This window comes from Vitis riparia, chromosome 11 (assembly GCF_004353265.1).
Source record: "Vitis riparia cultivar Riparia Gloire de Montpellier isolate 1030 chromosome 11, EGFV_Vit.rip_1.0, whole genome shotgun sequence".
NCBI classification, from domain to species: Eukaryota; Viridiplantae; Streptophyta; class Magnoliopsida; order Vitales; family Vitaceae; genus Vitis; species Vitis riparia.
This window is the reverse complement of record NC_048441.1, coordinates 5,652,166-5,666,085: the sequence shown is the minus strand read 5'-3', so window position 1 is coordinate 5,666,085 and position 13,920 is coordinate 5,652,166. Positions and strand designations below refer to the sequence as shown.

The window sequence follows — 13,920 nt, the reverse complement described above, 5'->3', positions numbered from 1 at the left end:
GACCTTACAAAACCCTTAGCCCTTAATGGTTCATTTTGTGCTCAAGGAGTGGAGAATATGTAGAAGAGATATGGAAAGAATACAAGGTAAAAATTCTTTTTCTTAATCTTTTGCTTGTACAAAGACTCGTATATATACAAAAAATCCTAACACCTAAATAGAAAACTTTCCTAACTTATTTACATCAAATCTCTTTGATCACAAGATTACCAAACTCTCTCTACAAAATCATGACTTTCCTAATTTCATTCTTCCACACTCCCCCTCAAGCTAGTGAATAGATGTTTTCCACTTCCAGCTTGGATATACTTGCTTGAAAATCTGTACTGTTTAAATTTTTTGTGAGTATATCTGCAAGTTGACGGTTAGTAGATTCATAAGAAGTACAAATCAACCCACTATCTAGTTTCTCGTTAATAAAATGTCTATCTCTATGTGTTTCATTCGATCATGTTGAACTAGATTATGTGTAATACTGATTGTAGATTTGTTATTGCAATAAAGTCTCATTGGGTCACCCCATTTTATCTTCAAATCTTCCAAAATAATCTTTAACCATAGTAGTTTACAAACTCATTGAGCCATTGCATGAAATTCTGCTTCGGTGTTGGACCTCACCATCAAATTTTGTTTCTAGACCCCAATGCATGAAACTCTCTAATCCTTCCGGGTAATACGGATGTCTCTATCTCCATTTCCATACCATGATGAACTAGATTCCAAAAGTTGTGGATCTTGCTTCCTTTATGGTCTCTAATTATCCCTTCAATATCTACTTAACCTGAATTGCCTAGAAAAACCTCATAAAAGATAAGTTCAAGATGTCCACTATTTGCTTCCCCTTTGAACAAATTGCCACCAATCTCTCATGATTAAGCTCATAGGAACTCCACTGAACTATTTGGTAATTGACTGAAGGTGGGAAAGCAAATTTGTCCCACATCCCCTCAGCACCCTATAGTGATCCCTAATCCTAAAGCCCCTAAGGAGAATAATTCACATGGCTTCAATATGCCCAAGAATACCCACTGAAATCTTTGCAAAGACAACAAACTTAACATAGATCATAATCAAAGTAATCCACTCCTAGCCAAGGGCAATGCAGGAATAAATCAAACAAATCTTTGCCACCTGATCAACTATTTCTCTGCTAGTCTTCTACTTCATGGATCAGTAAAGGCTTCTGGCATTGTAAGGCTGTATAATCTGTCGGAAGCAGCATGTCACTAGTATTGAACAAAGCATTGCAACCAGCTAGACATGCTTAGTTATTGGGAGGAACTTTGGTTTCCAGATTAATATAGGTGGGGAGGACAAAGTGTAATGCTCATTCTTGGACTGCTATAAGAAGGTAAACTTTTTACTTGTAATTCACTATACTAACCTTGAACAAAAAAAAAATAAACAAACAAGATAAAGATAAAATTACCTGAAACACATTATGTCTTAAGGTTCTAAGAAGCAAAAAGGCACCACTGTCAAAGTTTCTGACATAATATGACATTCTTGATAACCGCCAATGTCTTGTTATTATGATGATGCTGCCAACATTGTGTCTCTAATTTGGCATTCTACAAAAGATAATATTAACAAGCAGCTAGAAGTATTGGACATCAAATATTGGTTTGAAACAGAATTTTACTTGTATGCTAGAATGTTCAATGATATAAAATCATAGAATAGATGGAACCAACTTAGATACAATACATTATTTCTATCTTATAAATGTGAATCAGGACCATCTCCTTAGGATGGCATCCAAGTTAGGTTGTCCAACTGCTGATTGGCTCCTCTTATTGTGGTTTTTTGAGAAGGAATCCCATAGCTCCCTGGTTTGGGGAACCTGTTTTAGACAGGACCTCTTATAGGTTACATAGCTAGAAGTAAGACTTTGTTTTTTTGGGGGGGGGGAGGGTTGGTTTGTGGGGAATTAAACCAGTCCCTTCTTATTTGTCTCGTATCTCCTCTTATTTCCACTCAGAAAGGAAAAAGTGACCATCTTATAGATTAGGTTTTGGATTTTTTCTATTTCTTTTTTTACCAGTTCCCCAGGGTGAATGACACAACACAATGTAATTACAATGATTTATGGTTTGCTCCCAAACAGTTGGAATGCCTACATGGTAGTACAATGGTCATCAGTGCACATGGAAAGCTACTGCCTGGGGGTTCTCTGATTTTTTTAATATACCCGGTTCCCATTGGTATAATTCAAAGATTGGTTTATGGGAAGACCTATGGTGGTCATCCAACCCATGACACCCGGATTCTTCAAATTCACCTAACATACCCATGTCGATACAACATTACATGGGTGTGGGTATGAGATCCTTGTTGAATACTTCTATTTTACTATGAGTGTGGCTGTTGGATTTTTTTTTATTGATATCCTTTTATTCTTTTAATTTTCTTATTAGGGAAAAAGAAGAGTTAGCTGAAAAGGAAATTTCAGCAAGAATATTTAGGGATCAAAGGGGAAAAAATTTGGAATTAGAGGAAAAAAACTAGGAATTTAAAAGGGATACCTTCACTTTTAATTGATTTTTCTTCTATTATGCCTTCTCATAATACCTGTGTCCCTTTTTTGGATCCTTTTTAGCCGAGTCCTCATATCCTTAAATTTGAGTTGCGAAGGATTAGCCACCTAGACATATACCACCATCTACTCAAACCCGAACCCATGCAACCTAAAGTGCAACCATTTTGTACTCTTTATCCTAACCTCTAATTGGTCTAAAGGTTTAGAGATTCTTCTATCGCATTTATCCCAGAGTTTTCTTCTTCCACTTAATTTTGGAGCCCTAAATTCTGCCCCACCTTATCTCACTGGAAAATTAATGATCTTTCCTGTACCCCTTGTTCATTGCTTCATGCATATCCACTAACCATTCTTTTCAAATGAAAATTGTGTTCTTAACCCTTTCAAGGTTATTCTCTTCACAACCTTTTCTTATGCACTCCCTTGTTTGTTCAGTCAACAAAGAGTCTGTTTTGACAAACCTCAGCATCCTACTTTTCAGAGGTTTATGGGTGTCACAGGGAAATGATGTTCATGGAAATTAGACTCTTGGTTGTGTAAAATCATCAACATGAGATGTTCTTTCATTTGGATACCTTGGTTATGAGACAATGGATTTTTTGACAGCAGGAGGTTACAAAATCAGTGTCCACATTGTGTTAAACCCTCTTGTTTTTCTATTTCTCAGAGTGTTTTTGATTTGTTTCTTAGTTTTGAAATCATTTTCTTTGAAATGAATTGTTGGTTTCTGGTATTAAAATTATAAATAAAAAATAAATAAATAAAATTTATATATTGTCATATAGCATTTTCAGTAAATTAACTCATCACAACAGTGTGAAACAAGAAATCAACAACTGACAAATGTATTTGTTCAAGGATTTAAAATAAATCTTTTGGTCACTCGTAATGTTACAAACTCATCTACCTAACCCCAGCAGTTAAAACATAATGGGTTAAATTAAATCTGTTCAATTCAGCAAATTTTAGGAATTGAATAATCATGGACTTTCTTCTCCTGAACTTCAACCCTACATAGAGATAAACATTTTTTAAAAGGCACAAAGGAAACAGAATAAAAAGGACCTCACAAGTCAAAGTCAGTACGAGTAGTCTAAACTTATAAAAACTATGTCCTGCTAGCAGTGATACAATGTGCTTGTGTGTGGCTGTGTTCCCAAGACGACATTTGGAAGGGATATAAATGCCAAAATAATTGAGGACGTATTGTGTGGCTGTGTTCCCAAGACAACATTTGGAAGGATATAAATGCCAAAATAATTGAGGACGTATTGTGTCCATGACACATGTCTAGTTAACATTGCAAACTACAATTCTTCATCACACATTCCAACCTCATCATTTACTTTGCCAACAGGATTTAGCATCAAACTGCTCCTTCCAAATACACTGGCCACCATTATCCAACAGAATATTTTCTTCTAATAAGCACACAGGAAAAACGATTTAACACCCCAAAGGAGCTGCAATTTCAGTAAACAGGGTTTGTACAAGGTTATTATCTAACAGAACTCTGCCATGAAAGACAATGTCAAACTAGCAAGATGGTTCTTCAAGAATCACAATTAACAGAATCAAAATGGCTTGTATATAAAGGAAAATTTTAAGCTCAGATTTGGCCTTAAAACGTACACAACATGTTGATTTATTAAACAAGTCAAAAGTTAGTTTGAGATATATGGTGCATGAAGAGTTACATGGAATTTCTACAACCCCGCTGCTATGATCAGCATACTCCAGCTCCTCATCACCATCTTGCTTAGTTGGCTGTTGAAGTAAAGATACCTATGAGTACACAGGAACAACAAATTCTTGTCCAATAACAACCTGAAGGACAAGAAAAATAAATGTGTCATGAAACATGAGATAGGCAATAAACCAATCACCCAATGATCATATTTGGACTTCACATCTTGAAAATAAAAAAGTGACATTGCTCATAGAAAAAGTACAAAGAAGAATTAGTAGGTCACTTAATCATATGCCACAAAATATAGAAAAGATTAAGCAAGATCATGACAGTATGGATACGCCAAGAATTTTTTTTTTTTTTTTATAAGTGCAAATTGTATAAAAACGCCAAAAGAAGCGCAAAAGTATACAAAAACACCCCCTCAATCCTTCCCCAACCAATCAATAAAATCAACTAAGGACATAGAAGTATGTTCTATAAACAAGTTTGTCTAAGATAATAAACTACACAAAAACAATACCTTCAGCCTTTGAACAAATATTCTCAAAAGATCTTCTATTTCTCTCCTTCCAAATTGCCCAAAAGAGGCACAAAGGCGTTGCTCTCCACACTTTCTTTCTCTTTCTCCCAATGAATGAGCCCTGCCATCCTAAAAGGTTGTCTCTAACGGAAGCATGAATCACCCAACACACCCTGAACAAAGAGAACAAGAGCTCCCACAACAGCCTTGCCTTCCCACAATGCAAGAGTATATGGTCAATTGACTCCTCATGAGCATAACAAAGGGAACGTCTATTGGCTAAAGACCACCCTCCTTTGCAATTGGTTTAAAGTCAAAACTTTCCCTCATGTTGCCTCCAAAGCAAAAAAACTAACCTTGGGAGGGACCCAAGCATTCCACACGATACTAGTAGGGAAAGGGTTTACCCTTACTTCCTCAAGGATAGAATAGAGGGACTTAACAGAAAATGATCCACTCTTTGTAACCGCCCAAAACACCTCATCCTCCCTCTCCTCAACTACCACTTGTCTTGAATCCTTGACAAGAAGCATTCTACTGTCCCAATCATTGAGAGGTCTAAAGAAGCTTGGGTTCCATCCACCCCCCTTAGAAGAGTGCACCCACAAATCCGCCACCCAAGCCTCTTTTGAGCTAGCTAGAGCGAACAAGGAGGGAAAGGACACACATAAAGGCTCATCCCCCCACCATCTGTCTCTCCAAAACTTGACCCTTCTCCCATAGCCCACCACAAAGAGAGTTCTAGAAGAGACTAACTCCCACAAAAGCCTTATAGCCTTCCAAAGACCAACACCATAGCTGCCCCTCACTTCCTTAGAGCACCAACCCCCTTCCAATTCTCCAAATTTACCACAAAAAACTTTTCTCCAAAAGGCATCCATTTCCTTAGAAAAGCGCCAAATCCATTTGCAAATGAGAGCCATATTAAGAGAGTTAAGACATCTAACTCTAAGGCCTCCTTTTCTTTTGTCTAAACAAACAATATCCCACTTCACTAACTGAGGCTTATTCTCTAGCATTCCACCTCCCCACAAAAAGTCCCTATAAATCTTCTCCAATCTTAAGCGAACCCTCCTTGACATCTGGAAAAGAGAAATAAAATAGATTGGCAGGCTAGATAGCATGCTCTTGATCGGTGTTAGTCTTCCTCCTTTAGAAATATATTGTCTTCTCCACATTGCTAAGCCTTTCTAAACCTTTCTTCAACCCCGTCCCAAGCCACCACCGAGTTATGGGCAACTGTTAGAGGGAGCCCCAAATAAGTGGTTGGGAGCGCACCCACTTTACAACCAAATATAGCAGCCAACTCCATTACATTTCACACCCTCTCAACCAGAATAAACTCACTTTTATCCAAATTGATTTTCAAACCTGAAATGGCCTCAAACCACATGAGTAAGCAACTCAAATAAGTCATTTGGAAAGAGGCGGCCTCACAAAAAACCAAAGTATCATATGCGAACAACAAATAGGAAATCTCCAAGCCCTCCCCATTTCTCCCTAACACTTTGAAGTCAGACAAGTAGCCACCCTCTCTTGCCCTTCCAAGAAGGCAACTGAGCACCTCCATAACTAGAACTAACAAGTACAGGGATAACAGATCCCCTTGCTTTAAGCCCCTAGAGCTCTGAAAAAACCCCGAGGGAGTACCATTCACTACCGAGAACCTTAGAGTTGAGATGCACCAACTAATCCAATTGATCCACCTTTGTCCAAAACCCATTTTTCCTAACACCTCAAGTAAAAATTTCCAGCTTACATCATTATAAGCTTTTTCAATATCAAGTTTACAAAGCACCCCTACTCTATTACTTCTCAACATCGTGTCAATTGCCTCATTAGCTATAAGTACCACATCAAGAATTTGTCTTCCTTCCACAAAAGCATTCTGATATTTTGAGACCACTTTTCCCATCATTTTCTTTAGCCTATAAGCCAACACCTTAGCCAATAGCTTATATAGGCTGCCCACCAGGAAATTATGTATGAGTGAATTTTGAATAACACCGTAAAAAGTGTTCATGCAAATAGACATAGAGAAAGCCTACCTTGATGTATAAGGGCAGGCATATTCACTTGGGAAAATACATCAAATCATAGTGAAACTTAATCAGTGCAGTAATAACAACACTGCATGCAAAGAACATCAAAGTTACAGTCAATGTAATTTCTGCAAGAACGCCTAGTCAGCATGGCATTCTGTGCTAGAACTTCTTAGAAAAGTTGCACAACTCAGAATGTCTCTATGGAGGCAGACTGATGCTTGGCAGGTTAATTATTTAGCCCTCTTGGGTTGATGTAACTGAGAAGTGCCTGCCTTTTAGGATCCTGTTGCCAACATGTCTGGGCATCTACAAGGATGGAAGAAGCTCTGCCTCTCTTTAAGCAGTGAGATCATGTTGATTTAGTCATGCCTTGTCCATGTCAACTTATTTCCTTTTCATTTTTAGAATTACACTAAGTGTGACATCCAGGATTGAGAGAATCCAGCAGGATTTCCTGTGGTTCAGGGCAGGGGAAGATTATAGGTATCGTCATCTCATTAGGTGAGAGCATGTAGAGCATAGCTGTTAACTCATAAAAAGTATCATGCATTGTTTTCTATTTCTCCAAATGATGTATCATATTGCATCGTGTGTCATAAATTCTTTTATATAGTGAATAATAAATAGAAAAAATATGCATACATGTACGTATTTATTGGAAACATAAAGTATAGAGTAATAAATAACCAATTTCATGAAAGATAGTAGTTAAAGAGTTAACTGTCATATCATAAAAACATTGTATAGTAGAGATTCAAAAAATTTAATTTCACAAAATATGAGTTTAATGTATAGTAGAGAACTTTTATGATTTTTAGTTCCAAATTTTAACTAGGCACATGTACTTATATGCATTGTTGATACGTAAGCCTTTATGTGTCATCTCCAAAGTTCCAACTTTTTATATTTGGCATCATTCTTTCCTCAATGAAAAAAAATTCCAAAAAAGAAAAACTAATATTGTAAGTAAAAAAATTTATTCATCAATTCCTATCATATTCAGTGTCAAAATTCAAATCATTTAAATAAAAATTCCTCAATATTTATTTTTAGAATAAATTTACTTAAATTCCAACATTGTTTTGAGAACAAGAATAAATTCACTTCTAACATTACTATACATTTTGATGAATATAATAGTTCTTTCAAAAAATAATTGAATTTGATTTTTCTTAAAAATTCTTAAAAGTAGTTGAAGGGGTATGTAACATTGTATCATTGTATTAGGTAGCATATTTTGTATTGTATATGTATCATCAAACATGGTTAAAAGAAGATACGAACAACGATGTGTATCGATATCCATTAAAAATGTATCATATCAATATATTATATCGTGTGTTATAAGTTTTTAACAACCATGGTATAGATGAGGTTGGCCAAGGGTTGCGTAGTGGAGGTGATTAGTTTGCAATAGAGCTTTAATTAGCAAGTGATTATAGAAATTTCTACAAAATTGACATCTTTCTGGCATTCAATCATGGAAAGTAAATATGGCTTGTAGTCTAATGGATGGGATGCAAACTCCAAGTCAAGAGCATGCATCAAAGCACATGGAAAGCTATCTTTATTTTGTTGCTTATTTTAAGGTCATTATTATTTATTGATAAAGTTTTATTAGAGTTACAATTATTTATGTTATTATTAGAATTAGTTTACGACTATTATTAAGATTGTCTATCCATATATAGACTTAGTGATGTCAAACACTTTAAATTGTGATTACTAGCATTGACAATGTTGTTAGAATCTTAATTACCAAAAATATAATTCTATTAGAATTTCTCCATTCTATTTCTATCTCATTTCACCATATTCTTTTGTCATTGTTGTCCTCTATGTTGCATGGATTCAGGTATGTTGTCAAATGTGGGTATGCGTATAAGTGTCTAATCCTTCACAACTCAAATTTTAAGTAGTTGTGTTACAATATGCTCGATGCCTTATCTAATTTCTTGTTCAAAAATTGGGCACGATCACCAAAAATACCTTTTTTCTAGCATCATGCAATTAAAAAATGGTAATTTTATGGTATATTGATAATGAAGTCTATAATCAGTAAAGGCCTTACTCTATTCCTGCCTCTAGTAAGGAATAGTGGCCTTGTCTAATCTTTGGGGATATGGCATAAAAAAAAGAAAATCAATTAAAAAAAAATGGAAGTAAAATATATCATTTGTAAAGCTCCAATCTTTTCCCTCCAATCCTTTTTTCCCCTCTCATCCCTAAATATTCTTACAAAAATTCACTTTGTAGTTAACTCTTCTTTTTCTCTAATGAAATTATTACTAAAACAATTGAAAAAATAAAAGGATATTGATGAAAAAATGAAACAGCCATAGCCAAAGTAAAATAGGAGTGCCTGACAAGGATCCCATACCTACACCCATGTCATGTCGACACAAGCACATTGGGTGAAATTAAAGGATTTGGGTATCATAGGTTGTCCTACATAAATTGGTATAACAGCAAAATCAATTTCAGAAACTAAACTACAAACACTAAGGTTGCAGCACATTTTGGTCATGCTTTGCATGATTGGAATCCTTGTGCCAATCTACGGGTTACAACTCCATTAAGCCTCATTTGATAATTTGTCTACTACTTGGAAATTTATGATCTTAATTTAGTTATTTGGTTTAACAAGATCCTTGCTTTAATATTCTTATTCTCCTCTGAAAAGGGCTTCTCTAGCCTCTCCCCATCCCCCACTTCCAGCCTTTCAAAAATTAAGCCATCTATATTAGGCTTCCAGTCACCAGGATCTGTCAACAACTCTTGAAAATTTCTATCAACCTCCTCTTTGATTTCACTTTCCTCAATTAAACACCTTCCATTTACCTTTATTCTATTCAATTGATTCCTCCTTCTGTGAGCATTTGCCATTTTATGAAAAAAACTTGGTGTTTCTGTCCCCCTCTTTGAGCCAGATTTCCCTAGACTTTTGCCTCCATGACACTTCTTCCAATAAGGCCCACTTCTTATATAACTCTCTTGCCTCCTTCCTAGCCTCTTCTTCTTCCATTGACAGAGACCGACGACCCCTCCCTTCCTTATCCCAGTAATGAATAAAATGATTTAAACAAAAGGAAAAAAGAAACAAAAAAAACCACCCTTCCAAATCCCCCATACTATTTTATCATTAATTTCCCTGTCAATAGATTGCAATTATAACTGTTGAAATTTGGCATTCAAAGTTAGGGTTTTAATTTAGGAAAGTATTTTAGGAATAAAAAAAGAGAGATCATTTAGGATGATTCAGTTTCCTAATTTTAGGAGAGAATCAAGCTAGATTGATAGTTTCTTATTCAGTCATTTGTGTATATATATGTGTATGGTGTGTACCTAAAAAATCAATAAAGGAATTCAGAAATTCTTCAATAACTACCTAAAAAAAGCTTCCAAATCCCAATCATAGGGCTGCCTTAAGAATCGAGGGTCACAACATCCCCTTTCTCCTTCTTGATCCCACACTGCAACTACCCAAGCATCATTGCGATTGCTATAGAAAAACAAATAGGAAAAGTCTCCCCAAGGGTCAAATCCCCACACTAGTTATCCCTCTAAAATTTCACCCTTCGTCCATTACCCACCTTCAACCTTATCCTACTCCTGGAAGTCTCCCACCCACTTCTAATTGCCTTCCACACCCCTACTCCATAACTTTCCCTCAAAACTCTAAACTCTAGAGCATCATCCTCCCGCTTCCTCATCATATTTCCTTATTATCACATGGTTCCAAAAAGAGTCCCTCTCTAGAGGGAACCTTTGACACCATTTACCTAGGAACGCTTTGTTGAGGATAAACAACTTTCTAATGCCTAGTCCCTTTTCCCTCTTATCCATGCAAATTGTCAATCACTTTACTAGATGAGGCCTTTTTCTCCAAACCACCACCTGCCCACAAAAAATCTCTTTGGATCGTTTCAAATCTTAAGCTAACCTTTCTCGAAATTGCAAAAAGAGATAAAATAAATAGGAAGACTAGATAAGGTGTTGTTTATTAGTGTTGGTCTAGCTCCTTTTGATAAGTATTGTCTCTTCCACAAAGCAAGACATTTTTGAAATCTTCCTTCCACCACATCCCACACTTTATAAGATTTGAAGGGGGCACCATAAGGCATTCTGAGATAACTTGTGAGGAGGGTGCCCAATTTACATCCCAAGACCCTAGCAAGGTCCTCTATATCATTGATTAATCCTACTGGAATCAATTCACTCTTCTCTAAGTTGATTTTTAATCCTGAGATTGCCCCAAACCATATGAGAGCCCAACTCAAATGCTCCAACTTCTCCTTACATACATCACATAAAATAATTGTATCATCCACAAATAGCAACTGTGACACCTCCTTTTCGCCTTCTCTTTTGCCTACTAAAAAACCTACTAAGAAGCCTCCTTCATTAGCCTTATCTAGAACATGGGAGAGAGAGTCTTCATGGACATAATGAAAAGATAAGAAGATAGTCGGCAAACCTCTATAACTTCGGAAAAAAAAAACACTAATAGAGTCCTATTCACACACGCTAAAAAGCAAGCCATATTTAAGCACCATTTTATCCATTTGAGACCAAAACCCATTTTCTCCAAAACTACCAACAAGAAGTCTCAATTAACATGGTCAACCACCTTCTTGATATCCAACTTACAATTGACCCCACTTACAAGGTTCTTCAACCTCATATCAATAACTTCATTTTCTATGAGGACATCTATGCTCTAGCTAGATGAGGAGTGTTGACAAGTATTTCAGAGATTTTCAGCCTTCTAATTTTTATATTAACTTCCCTATTTTATCCTAGTTGACCATTTATTTTAGAAAATGATTATTTTAATTTCTACAAGCAGAAAGCAGATTTGTAGGTTAGCTCTTCTTGCCTAGTAGCATGTGTTACGTTGTCTTCTCTTTGTAGTTAGGAGCCCCTTGATTTTAAGGATTTGATTATTATTATTATATCTGCACGTTATGAACCGATTATATGGATTTGTTTCAGATTCTTTCTTATACAGTTTTTCTCTTTGCTTATATATATTGTACAAACAGTGAAATAAATATAAAAAAATTATCTCTAAATCAGCAAAAATAAATTTTAATTTTCAACACAAAAACCTTCTCATATAAAAATTCTCTTATTCCTTTCTTTCCAAAGACACCAAAAATATACACAAGAAACCAATTTCCAAATTTCCCTTTTTCCTTCATAAAAAACAATCATTCCAAGACAAGAAAGAGCTTTTGACAATTGAGGTAGAAACCAAACAACACCAACCAAAGAAAAACTAGAGAGCAATAAAGTTGTGCCACCACCCAAGAAAGAAAAATCTGGGGCTAAAATTGTATTTATCATGCAAACAATTACGATCATGATACCCATGTCTGCATTGTTCATCCATAATCCAAGGCATATGGTCCTTCATAACCATGGGCATGATAGAGATGCTTAGTAGAAGCATATCAACCAATACACCAACGTACAACAACATGCATATTTATTCATGCTTACTATTTTTCTAAAAGGTAGGAAATTAGTTGCAATATATGGAGATTATTAATTAAACTCTTGGAAATGCTAAAAAAGACTATGACACTCAAAGGTAACTAACATTATTGTAAATATAAAACATGCACGACAAGTATGCTTATGAAAATTCATGATTCTTTTTCCAAAGACAATATACTATGCAACATAAGATTGTGGATTAATTAAATTATATAAAATACGCATGAAATAAGTCTCTCATAGTCTCCTACAAATGAATATTTAGAAAACTCACCAAAATGCTTTAACAATTCTTACCCGAGGCTCAGTACATTCCCTGCCTATCAAGTTTAGTTGTATAATTTCCAAAAAACTGAACATTTGGTACCAACGGGTACATCCACCTCTGAATAATATCCTTATTAATGGTTTCATAGCTTCTGAAGTTATCAACCCTAGCCGAGTAATTTGAGTGAATTTCATGCGTGAAAATTTTGTATCCCATAATCTGAAAACAAGATTCTTAAGTTTAAATGATTATAAAAGGAAAAGACACTAAAATCAACAAAAAATACATATATTAAGCAAGTGGGGTGTTTTTAATATGGGAAGTGGTCTGGGAAAAAATACCCACATTTGACCAATTAAGGCATAAAGGTAGATTATTGGTAACAGGTATTGTCTAACCAAAAGGAAAGAATCTACAACTCATATTCTTCTTCAATATGAGGTGGAAAGGCACCTTTAGGCTCTAATATTTTCTCTATTCAGGGTTTCTTATGTTTTGCCTTCATTTTTTTTTTTTTTTTCATAGGAAACGACAAAGGAATATATTAATAGAAAAGAGAAGTAGAAGAGAAGGATGAGAAATCCTCCCACCAAAGAAAACTAAACTACAAGAATACGAAAACAAGAAAATTCAATGTGATAACGAATAAACTCTCTAGACTAGAGCAACTCAAAGGAATTACACGCCGCTAGCCAATCAAGTTGTAACACAATAAGGGGAGTCTCCTTAAAAACCTTGGAACAAAAATCCCAAAGAGAAGCAAGGAAATGAATAGAATCCCAAAAATTCTCTGAATTCCTTGCTTTATCCTCAAAAATCCTCGCATTTCTTTCCCGCCACACAATCCAAATTAAAGCTATGCACGCAACTTGCCACAATTCTATCCCTCTCTTCGATAAACCAAAGTCATTGTAATTGATGGACAGCATGTCGAAAATGCTCCTCAGGGGAACCCAATCCATCTTGGCTAACTGAAATAATCTGTGTCATAACCCCATTGTCAAAGAACAATGTAGGAAAAGGTGATCAGTTGATTCTCCATGCCTCATGCACAACTTACAACTATCAGGATTAAGAGCTTTGTAGGGTCTTCTTAGTTGTAGCAAGTCATCAATATTTACCTTCTTGTGTGCCACCAACTAGACAAAGGACTTGACCTTGAAAGAGACTTGGGATTTCCAAACAAACTTAGTAGGGAAAACTGGAGGAGAACCAGAACATTGGGATAAGGCAAGAAAGAAAGATTTGACTGTAAAAAGCCCTGAAGAAGATAAAGACCAGGATCTCGCGTCTAGAACCGAAAATGACAAATGCAGACAATTAAGTGACCGCATGAGGCCTTCTAAATCTTCT

At 35.7% G+C, this 13,920-nt stretch overlaps 1 pseudogene; it reads right to left on the bottom strand.

Annotated features, from left to right (window-relative positions):
- The window catches only part of LOC117924717, a 52,968-nt pseudogene that overhangs the window by 28,467 nt on the left and 10,581 nt on the right, over nucleotides 1-13,920 (bottom strand).